Source organism: Sarcophilus harrisii, chromosome 4 (genome assembly GCF_902635505.1).
Source record: "Sarcophilus harrisii chromosome 4, mSarHar1.11, whole genome shotgun sequence".
Lineage (NCBI taxonomy): Eukaryota > Metazoa > Chordata > Mammalia > Dasyuromorphia > Dasyuridae > Sarcophilus > Sarcophilus harrisii.
Window position 1 is genome coordinate 437198378 of NC_045429.1, and position 19680 is coordinate 437218057.

Below are 19680 nucleotides of genomic sequence, written 5' to 3' on the forward strand. Positions count from 1 at the left end.
TCTCCCTGTCCCCTATTAACATGAATAATTGAGTCAGTGCTATTTTAGATCCAATTTGTTCCCTGACCACATATACCGTTATGGCTCTGCAGGTGCCCACCTTTCTGAATTTCAGCAGCACTGAACTGGAAAAGACTTTCCATTTTTAGGAGGCAGGGAACCTAAGTGTAGGGAATGAGCTAAAAAAATTTTGAATTATTTCCCATGTCTGTATATTCTTCCTTCAAGAAGCACATCAAGTATCCCCTTGTATTATATGAAGCCTTTCCACAATACCCTCCCTCCCCAAACATCTTGCTGTTCAGTTGTGTCCAACCCCCATTTGGAGTTTTCTTGGCAAAGATACTGGAATGGTTTGCCATTTCCTCCTCTAGCTCATTTTATAGATATGGAAGCTAAGGCAATCAGGGTTAGATGACTTGCCCAGGATCACACAGCTAGGGAGTGTCTGACGCTTCCTGCCTCCAAGCCAGGTATTCTATTCATGGGCCACCCACCTGCACCACCTTGTATTTATGTGTATTTACTATCTTAATGTTGAGCCAACATATAGTTATGTGCCTGCTTATTATCTCTCCTATTAAAATGTAATCTCCTTGAGAACAGACACAATCTTTAGTTTTGTCTTCCTATTCCTAGGGCTTAGTGCAACATCCCACTCACCACAGACAATAAAGGCTTGTTTTTTGTTGACCGGCATCATGTTCTCCAGTAAAGCGCAATGGAGTGGGTACAAGCCAGGAGACATGGCTGATGCTGTTACCCACTATTATTCGTTCAACCTGGGGCAAAACCCTCTGGGCTTCTCCCTAAAATGAAAACTTGGGAATAGGAGTTCTTGACCTTTGTTTATATCATGGACTCAACTGGCAATCTAGTGAAACCTATGGACCCCATCTCAAGAAATTTTTAAAATTAATAATTAAAGAAAATGCTAAATTTTAATTAGAGGTTAGGGAAAATATAGATTTTTTTCTGAGTTCACAGACTACTATGGACCTTTTAATGGTCCGTGGAGTCCAGGTTAAGCATTCTTGCCTGCTCTAGTCTTAAGAGACCCCTGAAAGCTCTTCAGCTTCCACATTCTGAATATAAAGTAGATTTTAAAGGAAGGTCCAAAATCCTGGCGTATACACAAATGGCAAAGATCAAGCCTGAGCCCACTTCTCTTCCTGTACTCTTTTTTTTTTTTTAATAACTTTTTATTGACAGAACCCATGCCAGGGTAATTTTTTACAACATTATCCCTTGCACTCACTTCTGTTCCCAATTTTCCCCTTCCCTCCCTCCACCCTCTCCCCCAGATGGCAAGCAGTCCTATACATGTTAAATAGGTTACAGTAGATCTTGGATACAATATATGTGTACAGAATCGAACAGTTCTCTTGTTGCTCAGGGAGAATTGGATTTAGAAGGTAAAAATAACCTGGGAAGAAGAACAAAAATGCAAGCAGTTTACATTCATTTCCTAGTGTTCTTTCTTTGGGTGTAGCTGCTTCTGTCCATCCTTGATCAATTGAAACTAAGTTAGATCTCTTTGTTGAAGAAATCCACTTCCATCAGAATACATCCTCATACAGTATCGTTGTTGAGGTATATAATGATCTCCTGGTTCTGCTCATTTCACTCAGCATCAGTTCATGTAAGTCTCGCCAAGCCTCTCTGTATTCATCCTGCTGGTCATTTCTTATAGAACAATAATATTCCATAACATTCATATACCACGATTTACTCAACCATTCTCCAATTGATGGGCATCCATTCATTTTCCAGTTTCTAGCCCTCACAAAAAGGGCTGACACAAACATTCGTGCACGTACAGGTCCCTTTCCCTTCTTTATGATCTCTTTGGGGTATAAGCCCAGTAGAAACGCTGCTGGATCAAAGGGTATGCACAGTTTGATAACTTTTTGAGCATAGTTCCAAATTGCTCTCCAGAATGGCTGGATGTATTCACAATTACACCAACAATGAATCAGTGTCCCCATTTCCCCACATCCCCTCCAACATTCTGCATTATCTTTCCCTGTCATTCCAGCCAATCTGACAGGTGTGTAGTGGTATCTCAGAGTTGTCTTAATTGGCATTTCTCTGATCAATAGTGATTTGGAACATTCTTTCATATGAGTGGTAATAGTTTCAATTTTCATCATCTGAAAATTGTTCATATCCTTTGACCATTTATCAATTGGAGAATGGCTTGATTTCTTATAAATTAGTCAATTCTCTATATATTTTGGAAATTAGTCCTTTATCAGAACCTTTGACTGTAAAAAATGTTTTCCCAGTTTATTGTTTCCCTTCTAATCTTGCCTGCATTAGTTTTGTTTGTACAAAAACTTTTCAATTTGATATAATCAAAATTTTCTATTTTGTAGTCAGTAGTGATCTCTAGTTCTTCTTTGGTCATAAATTCCTTCCTCTTACTCTTCCTGTACTCTTTACCTCGGTGAGCTCATCAGTTTCCTTGAACTTATCATCTGTGAGCAGATGATTTCCAGATCTAATAGACAACTCTAGTCTCTTTTCTGAGCTTCAGTCATGCATCAGTCAGCACTAACTAAGCACTTACTGCATGCCAGACACTGGAAATACATAGACAGAATTGAAATAGCCCCTTTCCTCAAGGGGAAATACATTTTTCATATTAAGAATATACACATCCCAAGTAACTACATAGTAACCTTAAAGAATTACCAACTGTTATTGAATATTTGGTAGAAGATATTCAAAAGGAATCTCAGACTATTATAATAAATTCCCACTTGGAATCCCAGCTTCTAGTTTTTCCCCACCTTAGTCTTAAAGCACAGATCTGACCATGTCATTCTTCTCATCAAGAAACTGAAATGTTCCATAATTGGTTCACTTGGGCCTCCTTTCCAGCCTTGTTGTACCTTCTCCTTTGACACATCCTACATATTAGACAAGAATGTTATCAGAAAGATCCTAGACCATGTGGCAGAGTCCAGGTCCCAAGAAGAAACCTGGATCTGTTTCTTCTTCCTGAGGAACCTCAAACAAATGGGTCATTTAAATCTCCCTGGGCTTTGTCTGCCTCATTTATAAAACGGGAGAATTGAACTTGATGGTTCCTGTAGTCCCAGATAGCTCTAAACTTATGATCTTGTCATTTAGTTCCATGGTGGGACTGGTGAGAGATTGTGATTGTTTGTCCTTCATTTCTGAAGAGAACCAGTGACGTCACAGAGCATTGTCTTGACTTGCTTATCAATTGTCAGCCTTGCTCTCTCTTCCAGAGTCATCACCGTCAGTGACAGGACAAGTCAGATTGACTGCCGATGCTCTGGGATGCAGTGGATGACTTTTCATCTTCATTGGCCAACCAAGCTCTAAGTACTCCATGGCAACAGCTTAGCAGCCTTCATAACATTTGAACAAATTGTTCTTATCTGTCCATTCCTCCTTCGGGGAAGACACCCCCCCAACTCAAGAATGGGTTTGATGCCTGCTGGTTACTCATCTGCTGAGATGATTTACCAAGGTGTGGCCAGTGGACAGGTTATAGCTTCTTGGAGCCACAGGTGAGAATTGGGTGACAGGTAGATAGCAAAAGTAAAAAGGCTTGACAAGCCCTCATACGCCAGAGGTGCTAGTTCTCCTGAATACCCTGTACACTGCAGAGAAATGTAAAAAAAAAAAAAAAACTACCCTCCATCCTAGTCTCACAGAAATATCATTGTTTTAAGAGTTAGCCAAGGAAAGATTTACTTGCTGATATTTTTACTTAAGGATCCACAATTTGAACTTATTTCACTAGGTTAAGAGAGGATATGGAAGGGAGTTCATAGAACTCTAGAATGTCAGAGCTAGAAGGAACTTTAGAAATTATCTGCTCCTAAAACTTTTTTTTTTTCAGGAAGAGAAATAGCCTCAGAGAGAAAAGGTCCTATAATTAGTGCTAGAGCTGAGATTAGGAATTTTTCCTCCCCAATTGCAGGCCAGGACTCTTTCCATTACACTTAAAAAGGAAAAACAACCAAAACAAGGCAGTTCTTGGCACATAGTAGACACTATATAAATGTCAGTTATTCTTTAAACTTGGACTTGTAATTTCCTCAGTATTGGGAATTCCTAGAGAGGAGATTCCCTACTGAGTGAATGAGCACCCACTCAATTTGCTGCTACAGATCAGCAATTAGTCTCAAACTTATGATAGAAGAGAATCTGTTGGGGCCGAGGTTCCTTGCACATAGCTGGCATGTGTCAGAAGAAGTGCTTGATCTCGGGTCTTTCTGACTCTGGGATAAAGCCATCTCACTCCCGCTCCATGCTGCCTGAATTCTTGTCCCATGTGCGAAGTTACATGGGCTGTTGGACTTAATTAGTGCCTCCAGTACTTTTGTTCAACTGCTTCTTTACCTTTAAAAAAAATCTTTGTTATAAGAGATGGTTCTGGCTGGTGAAGGGGAGGGAGACTAGGTTTCAAACTAAAAATGATTTTTAAAAAATGAAAGCTCCACAACAATATTTAAATGGACATAAAATAATTTTAATTTAATTTAATTTAAAAATAAAGTTAAAAATTAAATTAAATTAAAAATTAAAATTAAAAAATATGTAACATTTAGAAAAGAAAAGCTTTATAATAGTTTTATATAATGAAAACAGAATGTGAACTAAGCTGATGCTGGTGGCTAAACAGCTTCCTATCTCTAACTCCCTTTCCTAGGCCCACACCAGCCACTCTTAATATTATTCTTTGACCTCACACCTATTTAATGTAACAGCATTTCTTACAACAGTTTTAAGAATTACAGCTCCCCATGCACACACATATACACACATGCTCACACATACTTGCACATATGTGCACACGTTCATACATGCATGCATGCACACATACACATCTGAAGATCACTTTGTATAGCTACTCACTTTGAATGGAGAATTTGCAGAGGTTTAGAAGTCAATGTAACGGAGGGGAGGAGGGTCCCTAGGGTATCTTTGAGACAGGGAACTTCTGGTGAGGAAAGTCCCATCGTAAGCATATCATAAAAATGTGTTTAATTTAAAAAAGACTATTCCCCCCACTTCTCTCACTCCCAAGGCCATTTCAAGCCAGACTTGTAAATGAAGGCCACAAGTTTCCTAACCTACTAAATTGTGGAGAGGCAAGTGATTTAGTAAAAACAGCACTGACTTGGAAGACAGAGGACTTGATAGTATTTTCTTTTTCCAAATTTTATGTTCCAAATTTTTCTCCCTCCTTCTTCTCTCTCCTCCCCTCTCCCAAGAAGCAAACAATCTGATATAGCTTAACCATGTGCAATTCTTTTAAAAATATTTCCATATTTGTCATGCTGTGCGAGAAAAATCAGGTTAAAAGGGAAAAAACATGAGGAAGGGAAGGAAAAAGCAAGCAACGAAACAACAACAAAAAAGGTGAAAATACTATGCTTTGATCCCCATTCAGTCTCTCTGGTTCTCTCTCTGGATGAGGGTGGCATTTTGCATCCCAAGTTTATTGGAATTGCCTTGAATCACCGCATTGTTGAAAAGAGCCAAGTCCATCACAATTGATCATCATATAGTCTTGCTGCTGTGTCCATTGTTCTCTTGGTCCTGCTCACTTCATTCAACATGACTTCACGTAAATTTTTCCAGGCTTTTCTGAAATCAGCCTGCTCATCATTTCTTATAGAACAAGAATATTCCATAGCATTCATACACCATAATTTATTCAGCCATTCTCCAATTGATGGGCATCCACTCAGTTTCCAGTTCCTTGCCACTACAGAAAGGGCTGCCACAAACATTTTTGCATATGTGGGTCCTTTTCCCTCTTTTATGCTCTTTTTGGGATACAAGCCCAGTAGAGACACTGATGGATCAAAGGGTGAGCACATTTTTATAGCCCTTTGGGCATAATTCCAAATTGTTCTTCAGCCATTTCCTCGTCTGTAAAATAGATAAATTGAATGATGTGACCTCCACTGCTCCTTCCATTTCTAATGGTTTTGGGATCCTCTACTCCTCCCTTTGGAACACTTTTTTTTTAAGCAGTCAGGGTTAAGTGACTTGCTTAGGGTCACAGAGCTAGTAAGTGTCTAAGGCTGAACTTGAATTCAGCTCCTCCTGATTCCAAGGTTGGTGCTCTATCCACAGTGCCACTTAGCTGCTCTGGAGCAATCTTTATGATAAGGGAACTAGATCAACATTCACCCTCTCCCACTGGGGCTGGGGATTACTACTACAGTACAGACATCAGAGTCTTTCTCCTCTTTCCCAAGGAGGCTGCATTGGCAAAGGAAGGGAAATAAACATTTCCTTGAAACAGGACCCTCCTCATCCAAGCCCCTGCCCATCACTTTCAGCCTCTGCTCAGCAGACCCATGTGGAACAGGCTGGTATGAATCAGACAGAGGCAGATCCCCCGGAGATGGAAGCCCTCTGTTATTTATTATGGGCAATCAACCCAGTTTTAATCAATGGTATTCTCCTGGTGCTCACAGGATTCATTAGTTTGTTACTTTCTCACATAATGGAAGAATACTAACACTTAATTAGAGATGATTGGGGCACTAGATCCCCAACCGTTCTATTCTCTGTTGGCCAACCGTTGTTGCTTGGGCATGGGGAGTGAAGCTGGGAGCCGCTCACAGACTTTCTGATCCTCATTTTCATGAGTTGGACTAGACAGTCTCCAACGTCCCCACCCTTCCTCACTTTCTATGATTCACTGTTTAATTTGTTTGTCCAGCTCTAACATTCTAGGTCTTAAAAAATGGATATTTTCACAATCCAGGACTCAGATCTCAGCTCTGATATTTTCTATCCTATGACCCTCTGCCAACTTTGTGATCTTGTATTCTAATAGGCTGAGTCCATGCTGACATTCTAAATTCTAAGTCACCTTCTAATTCTGGTGTTCTTAATTCAAAGACCTCTTCTACCTCTAATATTCTATATTAAGGACCCTTCTAATTCTATGTTCTAGATTTGAAATCAAGAAGATCTGAGTTCAAATCCTGTCTCACATATTCTGGATCAAATCACTTAACCTCTACTAGCCTCAGTTTCCCCATCTATAAAGGGAAAGGGTTAGACATCATGGCCTCTGCAGTCTCCTCCAGCTCTAAATCCATGAACCTGTGATTGAACAATCCACTCTGAGAAGGGAAAGGTTGTTGTCTCTCCCCAGCTATACCATATAAGCCATCCCATCCCAGCCACCAACTCTAAATCTGTGCTTTCTGCTGCATATTGATTTTTCAATCTTGAGGGGATTTGGAGATGAATTTGGAAGGGAATTCCAATGGCCCGCCTGCCATCCACTGCCACTCTCACATTTTACTGGTGAAGTACCTGAAGCCCAGAAATGTTCACTGTCTTGCCCAAGGTCACATAGATAGTAACAGAAGCTGGAAAAGAATCCATGTCCTGACTCCAGATCTGTGCTTTTTCTACTGTACCTCTGATTACTAATTTGGATTTGTAGTTTTATAATTATCCCCAACTGAAATTTGGTTGGAAGAAACCACACACACTGATGATTGCAAATCTTTAATTTTACAGAGAGGGAAACCGAGGCCTGAGAACGTTCTGTGTTTTGCCCAAGATTACACAGGCAACAAGTGATGGCAGCAGGATTTGAATCAAGATGACAGAGTGGATAGAGAGGCAAACCTGGAGTTAGGAAGACTCAGCTTGCTGGCCTGAGATAATTAGTAACTGTATGTCCCTCAGCAAGTAGCTTAACTCTGTCCGCCTCAGTTTTCTCATCTGGAAAATGACCTGGAGATGCAAGCAGAGCCAAGACGGAGGAGAAAAATCAGCAACTCCCCTGAGATCTCCCCCAAATCCCTCTGAACTCCTTTAAATAATGCCATAAAACAATTCCTGGAGTGGGAGAACCCACAAAAGGACAGGGTGTCCAGCCCAAGACAACTTAGAAGGCATCAGGAAAGGTCTGTCACACCGAGGTGAGAGTGGAGTACAGTCCAGCACAGGCTGTACAGTCCAGCAGACCTGGAGCAGAGCTTGAGAGTCACTGAACCAGCAGTAGCAATGGCTGCTTCTGGAGCTCTCAGTCCACAAGCAATAAAAGGGTTGGTCAGAAGGAGTTTACAGGGATCTCCTCTCCCGTACTCAGAAAATACTGAAAGAGAATACTGAAGAAAATAAGACTTTAAAAAACAGACTAGGCCAAGTGGTAAAAAAGGTACAAAAAGTCCAGGAGAAAAATATTTTGAAAAAACACAATTGGCCAAATGAGAAAGAAGGTACAAAAGTTCACTGAAGAAAATAATTCCTTAACCTTTAGAATTGAGCAAATGGAAACTAATGGTTTTATGAGAAATCAAGAAACAATAAAGCAAAACTAGGAGAATGAATTATCTTGCTGGAAAAATAACTGACCTGAAAAATAGATCCAGGAGAGAATTATTAGACTACCTAAAAGCCATGATCAAAAAAAAAAAAAAAAAAAAAAAAAAGAACCTAAATATCATCTTTCAAGAAATTATCATGGAAAACTGTCATGATATTCTAGAATCAGAGGTAAAAAAAAATACAAATTGAAAGAATCTGCCAATCATCTGAAAGAGATGCCAAAATGAAAACTTCCAGAGCTAGAGGGCACAGGTATGAATAAAATTATGAAGGGATGACATCTAAAAAAAAGGAAATTAAGGAGGAAAGAAGAATGCACTGGGGAAAAGGGAAAAAGAAAGATAGAATGAGGCAAATTATTTCACATAAGAGGCAAGAAAAAACTTTTACAGTAGAAGGGAGAGGTAAGGAAAAGTGAATGAACCTTACTCTCATCAGAATTGACTCAAAGAGGGGATAACATATCTACTTAATTGCGTGAGTATAGAAATCTATCTTACACCACAGGAAAATAGGAGGGGAAGAGGATGAGAAAAGGGAATGGTGAGTTGATAGAAGGGAAGGCAGATTGGAGGAGGGGCTAGTCAAAAACAAAACACTTTTGAGGAGAAACAGGATGAAAGAAGAAAGAATAGAATAGGCAAAGGGCAAAATAGTATGGAGGGAAATATAATTAGCAATCGTAACTATGAAAAAAATTTTGAATCAAATTTCTCAACCATGAAGAGAACTGAGTCAAACATAAAAAATAAGAGCCATTGCCCAGTTGATAAATGATCAAAAGAGATGAAGTTTTCACATGAAGTAAGCAAAACTATCTACAGACATATAAAAAAAATGCTCTAAATCACTATCAATTGAAGAAATACAAATTAAAACAATTCTGAGATACTACCTCATATCTTTTAAATTGGCCAATAGAACAGAAAAGGAAAATGACAAATGTTGGAGGGGATATGGGGAAAATAAGACATCAATGCATTGTTAAAGGAGTTGGGATTTGAATCAGTCATTCCGAAGAGCAATTTCAAACTTTAAAAAAACATAAAAAGGAAAAGGATTTATATGTACAAAAATATTTATAACAGCTCTTTTTTGGTGGCAAAGAATTGGAAACTGGGGGGATACCCATCAATTAGAGAATTGCTGAACAAATTGTGATATTTGATTGTGATGAAATATTATTATGCTATAAGAAATGATGAGCAGGATATTCTCAGATAAACCTGGAAATACTTACAGAAACCGATGCAAAGTAACAAGTAATGCATGCAAAACAATAGCAATATTCTAAGATGATCAGCTGGGAATGACTTAGCTATTCTCAGCAATACAATGATCTAAGACACATCTAAAGGATTTATATTGAAAAATGATATTCAGCCCCACACCAAGAACTGATGATATCTGAATATAGAGTGAAGCACACATTTTTTATCTTATTTTTCTTGTTATTTTGTCTATATATTTTTTCAAAACATAACTAATATGGAAATGTATTGCATGCCTACACATGTATAATTCATATTGAATTGTTTGACTTCTCAATGGGGAGAGAATTTGGAACTCAAAGTTTTCAAAACGAATGTTAAAAATTGTTTTTACATGAATTCGGGGAAAAATTAAATACTAAACAAACAAACAAAAATGATCTGAAGAAGGAAATGGCAAAGCATTCCAGTCTCTTTGCCAAGAAAACTCCAGATGGGGTCACAGAGAGTTGAACACTAACAACCGAACAAAAGGTCTGACTTTAGAGCCAGTGTCTACCCCTGAACAAATTTATGAGACAAAGAATAAAATGTGAGAGGAAGTGGTCCGAGGGATCTGGGAATGACACTCAGATTGGTTTGTAATTCTTTTGCTGTTTCCTCCAAGATAAATTATTCAGAACCCCAGGCAGGCTAGCACATCAATAATTCAGAAGGCTAAAGCACTCTGTTCCCTTCCCCTGGGCTCAGCATCCTGGGAAAATCTGTCAACTTCCATCTCCAGCAGGCAGCCCTGGACAAGTGCCAGGCACTTCCCTGCCTGCCCCTCAGCAGGTGAGGCAGGGTAAGGAGGAGGAGCATGTTCTGCTATGCACGGGACACAGATGGCCCTTGTCCAGACCTGCTGGGTCTTCCTGGTCACCATGGCCTCTTTTCAGCATCCTCTTCTCGCTCCCCCCTCCTTCTCTACAACCTGCCGGCTCTGTGGAACTCTATGGAACTGCCTGCAGTTCTGTGACGTCCAGAAGGGGATTAGAGACAGGTTAATCCTTGGAGTAAATGAGACACAAAGGAGAGACAGAATGTTAATTTGTGTTGGGAGTTGAGATTTCTGGATGGACCCAAAGCACACGCTTTCCTCTCCCACACATCCCAAGGGGAGTCTTCCTAGTCTGAGTTTACAAATGAGATTTTGGAGGTTTGTTTTTTGTTTATTTATTTTTTTGCTTTGAGATGTTCTTACTTGGTTGGGCAATCCTCATCCTTCCCTGGAGTTCCTGCTTATAATAGCCACCACACCAGACCATATCTTTCACCCCTGTGTAAACACATCTTCTCCATGAATCAGTCAACAGAACAAACATTTATCTGGTTCAGGTATGGGGCTAGCCCCTTCTCTCCTGTCACAAGGATATCATCCAAGTGATTACCTCTCACCTGAACTATTACTGTAATTTCTATCTTAAGCTCAAGCCCTTTAGATGGCTGCCGAAGGGTATCAGAATCTCTGCTCCCTTGAGGGCAGAAAACATTTGCTTTTTCTCTTTGTATCTCTATCACCTGGTGGCCTGGCCTTTAATAAGAATTAAGTAAATGCCTGTCCATTCATCACTCATCCATCCACCCACCCATCCATTCCTTTTTCTACGGTATAGGACTCCTCCTCATCAAACTCCATTTCCTAGAAAACCAAAGGCAGATTCTTCTATTTGTCATTTAAAACCCTTCCCCATCCAGCCCCATTCTACCTTTTCTAATCCATGGTCCTGCCGAACTGGACTTCTTCCCTTTCCTCACATCCCCTTCCATGTGTCACCTCCGAGCCTTTGCCCTGGCTGTCCCTCATGACTGGAATGCATTCCCTCATCTCTGCCTCTTAGATTCCTTGCCTGCCTGCAAGCAGTGCCATGAAAATAATTTTCTGGGGATTCGCTCAAGTTTTTGAAGCTTGAGCTCAGTCTCCCCAGGGATTATTATATAAGTGAGAGAAGGGTATACCTCTTAAGAAATTTTGGAATACAAAAGGCCCAATTCAAGGCATTGTGGGGAAGCCAGCTTGATAAGAGAGCTACTCACAGAGTGAGAGGCACTCAGGGAGAATGATGGAAACAGGTCAGATCCCCAGTGGGTCCCTTACTGGGGCCCTAGAGAGAATGCAATAGCCTCTCCCAAATCAGAAAGTCTGCTGCATTTTTATAGGATTCTTATTTTGGCCTAAAAAAATCAGGCATTAGGGCATTGAGAGTTTGGATCAGGAGATCAGCACTCATTTGTGCCGGTAGAGTAAGGAAAGCCTTGTGGGGAGTTAGCAGGTAGGTGATGTTCATATCCCTTGCTGTCAGGAAAGAAGCCTTCAGCCTTTCTCCGTGATTGTTGGTCTTGCTCTGACAGGGTGGTTGAAGGGGTTTTGAGTTTCCCTAGGTTTTCCGCCCCTAGGGACAGCAGAGTGGTGCAGGGGATAGAGTTCCAGAACTGGAGTCAGGAGACCTAAATTCAAAACTCAGATACTTACTAGATATGTGACCCTGGACAAGTCATTTAACTCTGTTTGCCTCAGTTTTCTCATCTATTAAGTGAGCTTGAGAAGGAAATGGCAAACCATTCCACTATCTTTGCCAAGAAAACCTCAAAATACCTATAAAAACAATTAGAAACAACAGTAATAAAAGGCCTATTTCAGTGGGTGGGGAGTTGACTATTTCTTACAGGACATCAGTTTGGGGAATGTCTTGTATCTTCTGTGGCTGCTATTCCCTCTTGGTTAATATTTCTGTCAAGTGGCTCTTTTCCACAATGAGATGATTCAGGCCTGTTCCTATCAATGTTCTTGTGATGAAGAGAGCCATCTGTACCCAGAGAGAGGACTGTGGGAACTGAGTGTGGCTCACAATACAGTATTTTCATTCTTTTTCTTATTTACTTGCATTTCGTTTTCTTTCTCATTTTCCCTTTTTGATCTGATTTTTCTTAGGCAGTATGATATTTGTGGAAACATATATAGAAAAATCGCACATGTTTAACATATATTGGATTACTTGCTGTCTAGGGGAGGGAGTGGAGGGAAGGAAGGGAAAAAATTTAGAACACAAGATTTTTTAAGGGTGAATGTTGAAAATGATCCATGCATATGTTTTGAAAATAAAAAGCTTTAATAAATAATATTTTTTTCTGTCAAAACTAATTGATGTTGACGGTTGATAGGATATTGATAGGAACACACTAGTGGAGCCTTGTGAACAATAATGCTAGAATCACTCTTTGAGCAACAAATTGTTCAAACCCTGAGTAATTCACTCCTCCCTTTCTCCCCTTCCATGGCCTGCTAAGAGTAGGAGAAATGTCCAGGATAGCCACTGCTACACTTAAAAGGGGAATAGTAACAGTAATAGTAATACCTGTCCTATGTACCTTACAAGGCTATTGTAAGGCAGGGCCAAGCACTTTGCAAAACATCTCGGAGCTGCTCTTGTTATTTTTGTCTATCCCAGATTTCCAAGCTCTAGGGATAAGAAATGCTGGTGAGAGCAAGTATTGCACCCCTTCCTGTGGCTAAGAACCCAACACTCCCCTCTACTATGTCTCACTCATGCTCCTCCCATTGGGAGAAAAGGCCAGCAGGAGCAGGACAGGTGGAATGAGAAGGCAGAATTCATTTTGAACGAGTGCAGAAAATAAGATAAAAGAAGAAGAAGAAGAAGAAAAGATCATCTCATTAGAGCTGGAACAGAGCTCATCCAGCCCAACTCTATCATTTTACAGACAAGAAAACTGACTTGAACCACACGATTCATCAGGGGTACTATTTGAACCCTTTTCCCTCCTACCACCCTGTCCTCTGCCTCCCAGGTATCTTTATTTTGATTTGTGTGCATCTCTATCACATCCACTAATACCCTCTTGCCAAATAAAAGCTTCCTCCCCATTCCACCCTCAAGTAATCAGTAAATGTTGGTGAGCAACTCCAGTTATCTTTCTCTCAATTGCTCCATTCACTGAGCTTCATCCCTGCAGAAGCAAAGGATCCTAGATCGTGAGCTGAGAGGGATCTCAGAGGCCATGGAGCCCAACCCCCTCATTTTACAGAGAAGGAAACTGAGGCACAGAGAGGGGAAGGGATTTGCTCAGAATTAACCGGGATCAGGTAGCTCTTAATCCAAATTTGATCATCTTTTTTAAAAACCAAGAAATCTGTTTTAATTGGGCTCTAATGCTGGGAAACGCCTGTAAGGTCCTGGTTATGATCACAATAGTGGGTTTTGAAGTTTTGCAAAGGTTTTATAAGCATGAGCTCATTAGACCATCCCAGCAGACAGGTGCTCTCTGTGCTTTTCTTAGCGTGGAAGAACATTCCCCCCAACAGTGAGGAAATGCTCTCTGTCTGCAGAATAGCACCTGCTCTGCAACTCACAGCTGCCATGTGTCTTGAACCCAATCCCTCCTGACTCTGAGGGGAGACTCTCTTCCATCCCCCTTCCCACACTGTTTTTCACTCCATTTCATGGATAAGAAAACTGAGTTTCAATTCCAGAGGACTTAGGGGGGAAAATTGCTATTCACCTTTAAAAAAGAACTAATGGAACCTGGATGCAGAACGAAGCATGATTTTATTTTACTTTATTTTTCTTGGCATCTCTTTTTTGGGTCTGTATTTTCTTTTGCAACTTGACTAATAAGGAAATGTGTTTTGCATGATTGCACATGTAGATGCAGTATTAAATTGCTTGCCTTCTCAGTGGGGGAGGAGGGAAGGAGGAAATTGGGAACTCAAGAAATTTTAAAAACGAATGCTACAAATTGCTTTTACGTGTAATTGAGAAAAAAATAACAACAAATTTTTACAACAAATTTTAAACACATTTTTTAAACAAAAATTTTTTTTTAATTTTTAAACAAAAAGAAAAGATAATTGAGTCTCAGAGAGGTTAAGTTAAATTACCCAGGTTCACTTAGTTAGTAAATAGAAGAGACAGAATTTGAATTCAGATCTCTCCTGATCCAAGCTGAGTCACAGAATAAATCCTCCCCCACTGGCTGCCTGGCAGCCCTTGGGCATAATGGGTAAACTGGGGCTTAATGGGAAAGTACAGCCAAAGGACTGAAGGGCTGAGTCTTCCACCCCCTTTTTCTGTCTCTCTCTCTCTCAAAAGCCTAGGGAGCCTCCCTTGAAGAACGATCATCAAAGATTCATGAGACTGGACTGGGGATGGATCTCGCTCCCAATCACTTTTCACTTAATCTCCTTGTGATACTTTCCATTAACGAATCGCTAACTTGACTTAAAAGGTTCCCCCGTGGTTCCCAGCTCGCTGCACATTCATTCGTTGGCTGCGCTGCCCATTGATAGCTCCAGCCCTGGACAAGCACTCGGCCCCCTCCCTTTCTTGTCTGCCTCTGTAACGGCGGGGGTAAAGGGGGGGGGGAAGGAGCTCTGGGTCTCAGGGTGCTGCAGACCCTCAGTAGAGAAGCAGAATTTGAATTTAGGTCCTTTGACTACAGAATTATGGTTTTTCCTACTGCATCATGGCTACAAAAGGGGACAATCTGGAAATCTTAAAACATTAGAGATGGAGGGAACCTCAGAGCCAGTCTAGTCATTTTACAGAAGGGCTGGCAAGTCCCCTCCCCTCCTCCCTGCGCTTCAGTTTCCTCTTCGGTAAAATGACTAGACAGGCCCCTAGGTTCCTTCCATCTCTTCTGCAATAATCCTATATGTCATCCAACCTTCCTGGGCCTCAGTTTTCCCATCTGTAAAAATAAGAGGATTGGACTAAATGACTTCCTAAGGGCTTTCCAAGCCTAGGTCTAAAACATTTAATATTTCTGTCTCTATAGACCAGTGTCTTGTAAATAACTGATATTTCTATAATGCTTTAAGATTTGCAAAACATTCCCCATGAGGGACCTGTCCTGTTGCCATAAATATTAGAGATGTTATTCCCATTTTATGGATGTGGAAACTGAGACCCAAGGAAATTTGGATTCTAGGATATAGCCTCAAAAGAAAGAAGAATCCACTCTGGATTCCCAGAGAAGAGATGATCCAGTTTCTCCTATCTAGTAGAGAGGGAGTCGGGATCAGACAACAAGCTGGGGGGGGGGGAGCTCTGCAAATGACCCAGAAGCAATTTTAAACTGTAACAACAGTGCCTTCTGTTTATATTTATATAGCATTTAGGGTGACTTTATTGGGGGTGAGTTGGAAAAGAAGATCGATTTTTCTTATTTCACTCCCTTTTTTCCTGTCTAAGGGGAGGACCTGATAGTGGAGGGAGAAATGTGGACTGGCTCCTTTTGTAGGATCTGGAGGAATTGTGGGTGCCCACTGCCCAGTGATGAGCTTCCTTCAAGGGATCCCCACGAGGTTGAAATTAGATGCCACCATAATCATAACAGTAGCACGCATTTATGGAGCATTTCAATGGTCCGTCATCGCTTTAGGTCTCACACACCTCAAGGAGCAGCTCTGGCTTTATTTATTAATATAGCAATAATATATTTTATTAGATACTATATTATATATTATAGAACATTAATATATTGATATGATATATATGAATATAGCAATAATAATTAAATATAATTAATTTGCTATATTAATTACTCTGTTGTGTGTTGGAGGGATGGGGTCAGTGGGAAGTCCCTGAGCCTTCATGTGGAAGTACTTGCCCCAGCTTCTCATCTGCCTCCAAAGCTGCTTTCTGCCGCTCCCTCCCTTCCCTCTTCTCCACACCTGCATCTCTGGCCCAGCTTCTGGGACTTTGTGCCTCCAACAGGCTTCTTCTTGTTCAAAATCCTAAGATTGGGCCAGGCCCCAGTGCCCTAAAATGCCCCATGTCCACGGAGATTTAGGAAACATTCCCCAAATAGAGGAAGCTTAGGCAGCCCCTCGGATTTACTCCATTTGAGGGACTGGGGATGAAGCTGTTTGTTTGAGGGGTTCTTTGTGTGGGTGGGAACGGTCCAAGCCAGTCATGTTGTCAGTATAGGAATCTCCCAGTGTGGGAACTCCCTCTATCATGGTGGATCAGCATCCACTCTGTCACTTATAGTCTTAGAGAGCTGTCTGGGGCACTGAGGGTTAAATTGCCCAGGGTCATACATAGCTCAGATGGATCAGAGAAAAGGCTTAATAAACCCACATCTTCCTTATTCCAAAATGCCCGCTTCCAAAAGCCTCTCTCTGTGCGTTTCCCTCTCTGCATTCTCTCTCTCTGTGTGTCTCTTTCTCTGTTTTTCTCTGTGTGTTTCTGTCTCCTCTGTGTGTATGTGTCTCTCTGTCTTGCTCTCTGCTCTCACTCTCCATTCTCATTCTCCACTCTCACTCTCGCTCTCGCTTCCTATCTCTCTCTCTCCTCATTGTCTCCTTCTCTCTCTCCTCTCTCTCTGTGGGCGTTTCTGTCTCTGTTTCTCTTCTGTGTATGTGTGTGTCTCTTTTTGTATCTCCCTCTCTCTCTCCTTTCTATCTCTCTGTGTGTATCTCCTACTGTCCCTCTCTCTGTCTCCCTCCTTTCTCTCTGACTGTCTCCTCTCTGTCCTTCTATATCTTCATCTCTATCTCTCTGTCTCTGCCTCTCCCTCTCCTTTCTGTATTCCCTCCACCAAGGCCAAAGAAGCTGTCTGGGACATGAAGATTCTGTGGCTTATCAAATACTCCATAGCTGATATTTATCTCACACTTTCCTTACAGTAACCTGTGAGACAGAAAAGTGCCATTATTCTCATTTTACAGAGAAAACTAAGGACCAGAGAAGTTAAATGACTGAGGATTAGAGATGTAGAGCTGGAAAGACTCTTAGAAACCATCTAGTTTGACCCCCTCATTGAAATTTAAACTTAAAAGGAAATGTTTATAAACATTTATTTTCTCTCCTTCTTATCTTTCTTCCACCATGAAAAAGAGAAAAAGTAAATCCCTGGTAATATACATTTTCAAGGAAAAACAACCCCCCAGCACGGCTATGTCCAACAGTACCTGCCTCATTCTGCATCTTGGGTCCCTCCCCTGTGTCAGAAGGGAAGAACACCTTCCTCACGTGTCCTCTGGAACCATAGCTGGTCATCGTGTTGCTCAAAGAGCTCAGGTCTTTGAAAGTTATTCCGTTACCATGTTGTCCGATGCCCTCATTCTACACATGAAGAAACTGAGACCCGGAGAGTTCTGGGGACTTGTCCAGGTTTGCACTGGTCATGTGTCAGACAGGATCTGAGGCCAGGAATTCTTTTGCTCTCCCTCTTTCCCCCAGCCTGAAACCCCCCCTAGCCAAAGGGCTCCCAGACCTCCTTAGGACATTGCTTCTCTCATTTTGGTGTTTCTCCAGCACAGACCAGACAGAGTCAGAAGTGACCATGCATGTTTCATTTTATTTTTTCCATGCCAAGCAACAACAAAATCAAAGGGACGTGACACATTCTGCATCGTTTCATCCCACCCGAAAGGAGAAGTATGGGTTGAGATGGAGAGGGGGAGGGGGAGGGATTGGCCAGAAGCCACAAGCTGACATCCCTAACCTGTTCATGCAGTTTGGGCTAATTGACAGAGCTACAAGGACCTGGGTCAGTCCTTCAGCAGAGAAGGAGCCTTTGAGAATGATGTGCTAACTCTCTCTCTCTCTCTCTCTCTCTCTCTCTCTCTCTCTCTCTCTCTGTGTGTGTGTGTGTGTGTGTGTGTGTGTGTGTGTGTTGGAAGAAGAGATTGAGCAGAAGAGCCCCGTGTTCTGCCCCCCTCACTCCCCACTCCATGGAGAAATAATAGGGCTTCACCTTGGGCACTATGGTCAAGCCACAGGTTTGCCAAGATGGTCAATGTTGATTCTGAAGGAGGAAGACTTAAGTGTTCACCGAGCTCCTGGAACAGTGATTGATTTCCACCCCAGTCCCTTGAGCAATTCCCTAAATGGACCCATTTCTTTCCCCAAAGGCCCTCACCGAAGAGGCCTGGGGCAAGTCTGGATTAATTAGAGTCGGTTTCACCAGAAGGACTCTTACCAGGAGAGTCATAACCTGACTCCGTCCTCTTCCAATCTGCACATTGTCTGGGTCATTGGGTTCTCCCAGTACTGAGGAAAATGTCCCAACTCCAAAATCAGGGGATCTGGGGGTAAATCTTCCCCTGGACACGTCACTAACTGTGTGACCCTCATTTGTGAGACAAGGGCTTTGGACTACACCAGTCCCAAGTTCCTTCCAGTTCTCCATCAAAGAGCCCGTGCTGTCTGCTTCCTTCTCCTTTGAATTTGACTTTCCTTTGCATTTCATGGGAAGCTTGACAACTCTTGTGCTTGAATCAGTGTTGTGCTAGATTTGTGCATGAGCCTGTGTGTGTGTGTGTGTGTGTGTGTGCAGCCAGACGGGCAGGTACATGCGTAGGAGTATCTTCCCATCTTCTCCCAGGTCAGCTGAATATGCCAGATCCTTTTAAAGGCGGAAATGTTCATTTCTTGCATTTCCCAGTCATCCTCCCCAGGAAGCTTAGCTGCCATCTTAGCTGCCAGAGGCAGGGGTTGAGCCCCTTCCAGCTCATAAAATATATGATGCACCAAAAAACAAAAACAACAAAAAGAACAAAACAACAAAAAATCGCTTTTGGTCTCTCGGGAACTTTTTTCCTAAATTCATTGATCTTAAAAAAAATAACAAGAACAACTTTAGGCTTATTCTAAACAATCACAAGATTTAAAGTTAAAGGAACCCAAAAGGCCATTTGATCACAGGAATAGAGATTCTGATCCAGAAGGGACCTCAGAGGTCATTTAGTCAAACTTCCTTAAGCCCAGAGAGGGGAGGGATTTGCCCAGAATCCCACAGGTGATGAGTGTCTGAATCTAGGGATTTCTGGCTCCAAATCCTGGGTTTCCCATCGCCCCACACTGCTTCCTCCTAACAAATTCTCTGTTGGCCAAGATCAGAGCTCCTGTTGCCTTTCTATCAGATTCAATCTGCTCCTCCCTTCTTTCCCCGCCTCACTTCTGTAGTAGAGGACTCAGTCAATTCTCAGCTTTGGGTGAATGCCCAAAGGAGATCTGAGTAGACCAGAAGGAGGATCAGGTATATAGCAGATTCTGGGTTACCTGAAACTGATATCCAGAAGAAAGGACCTCCTTCATTTACCTCATAA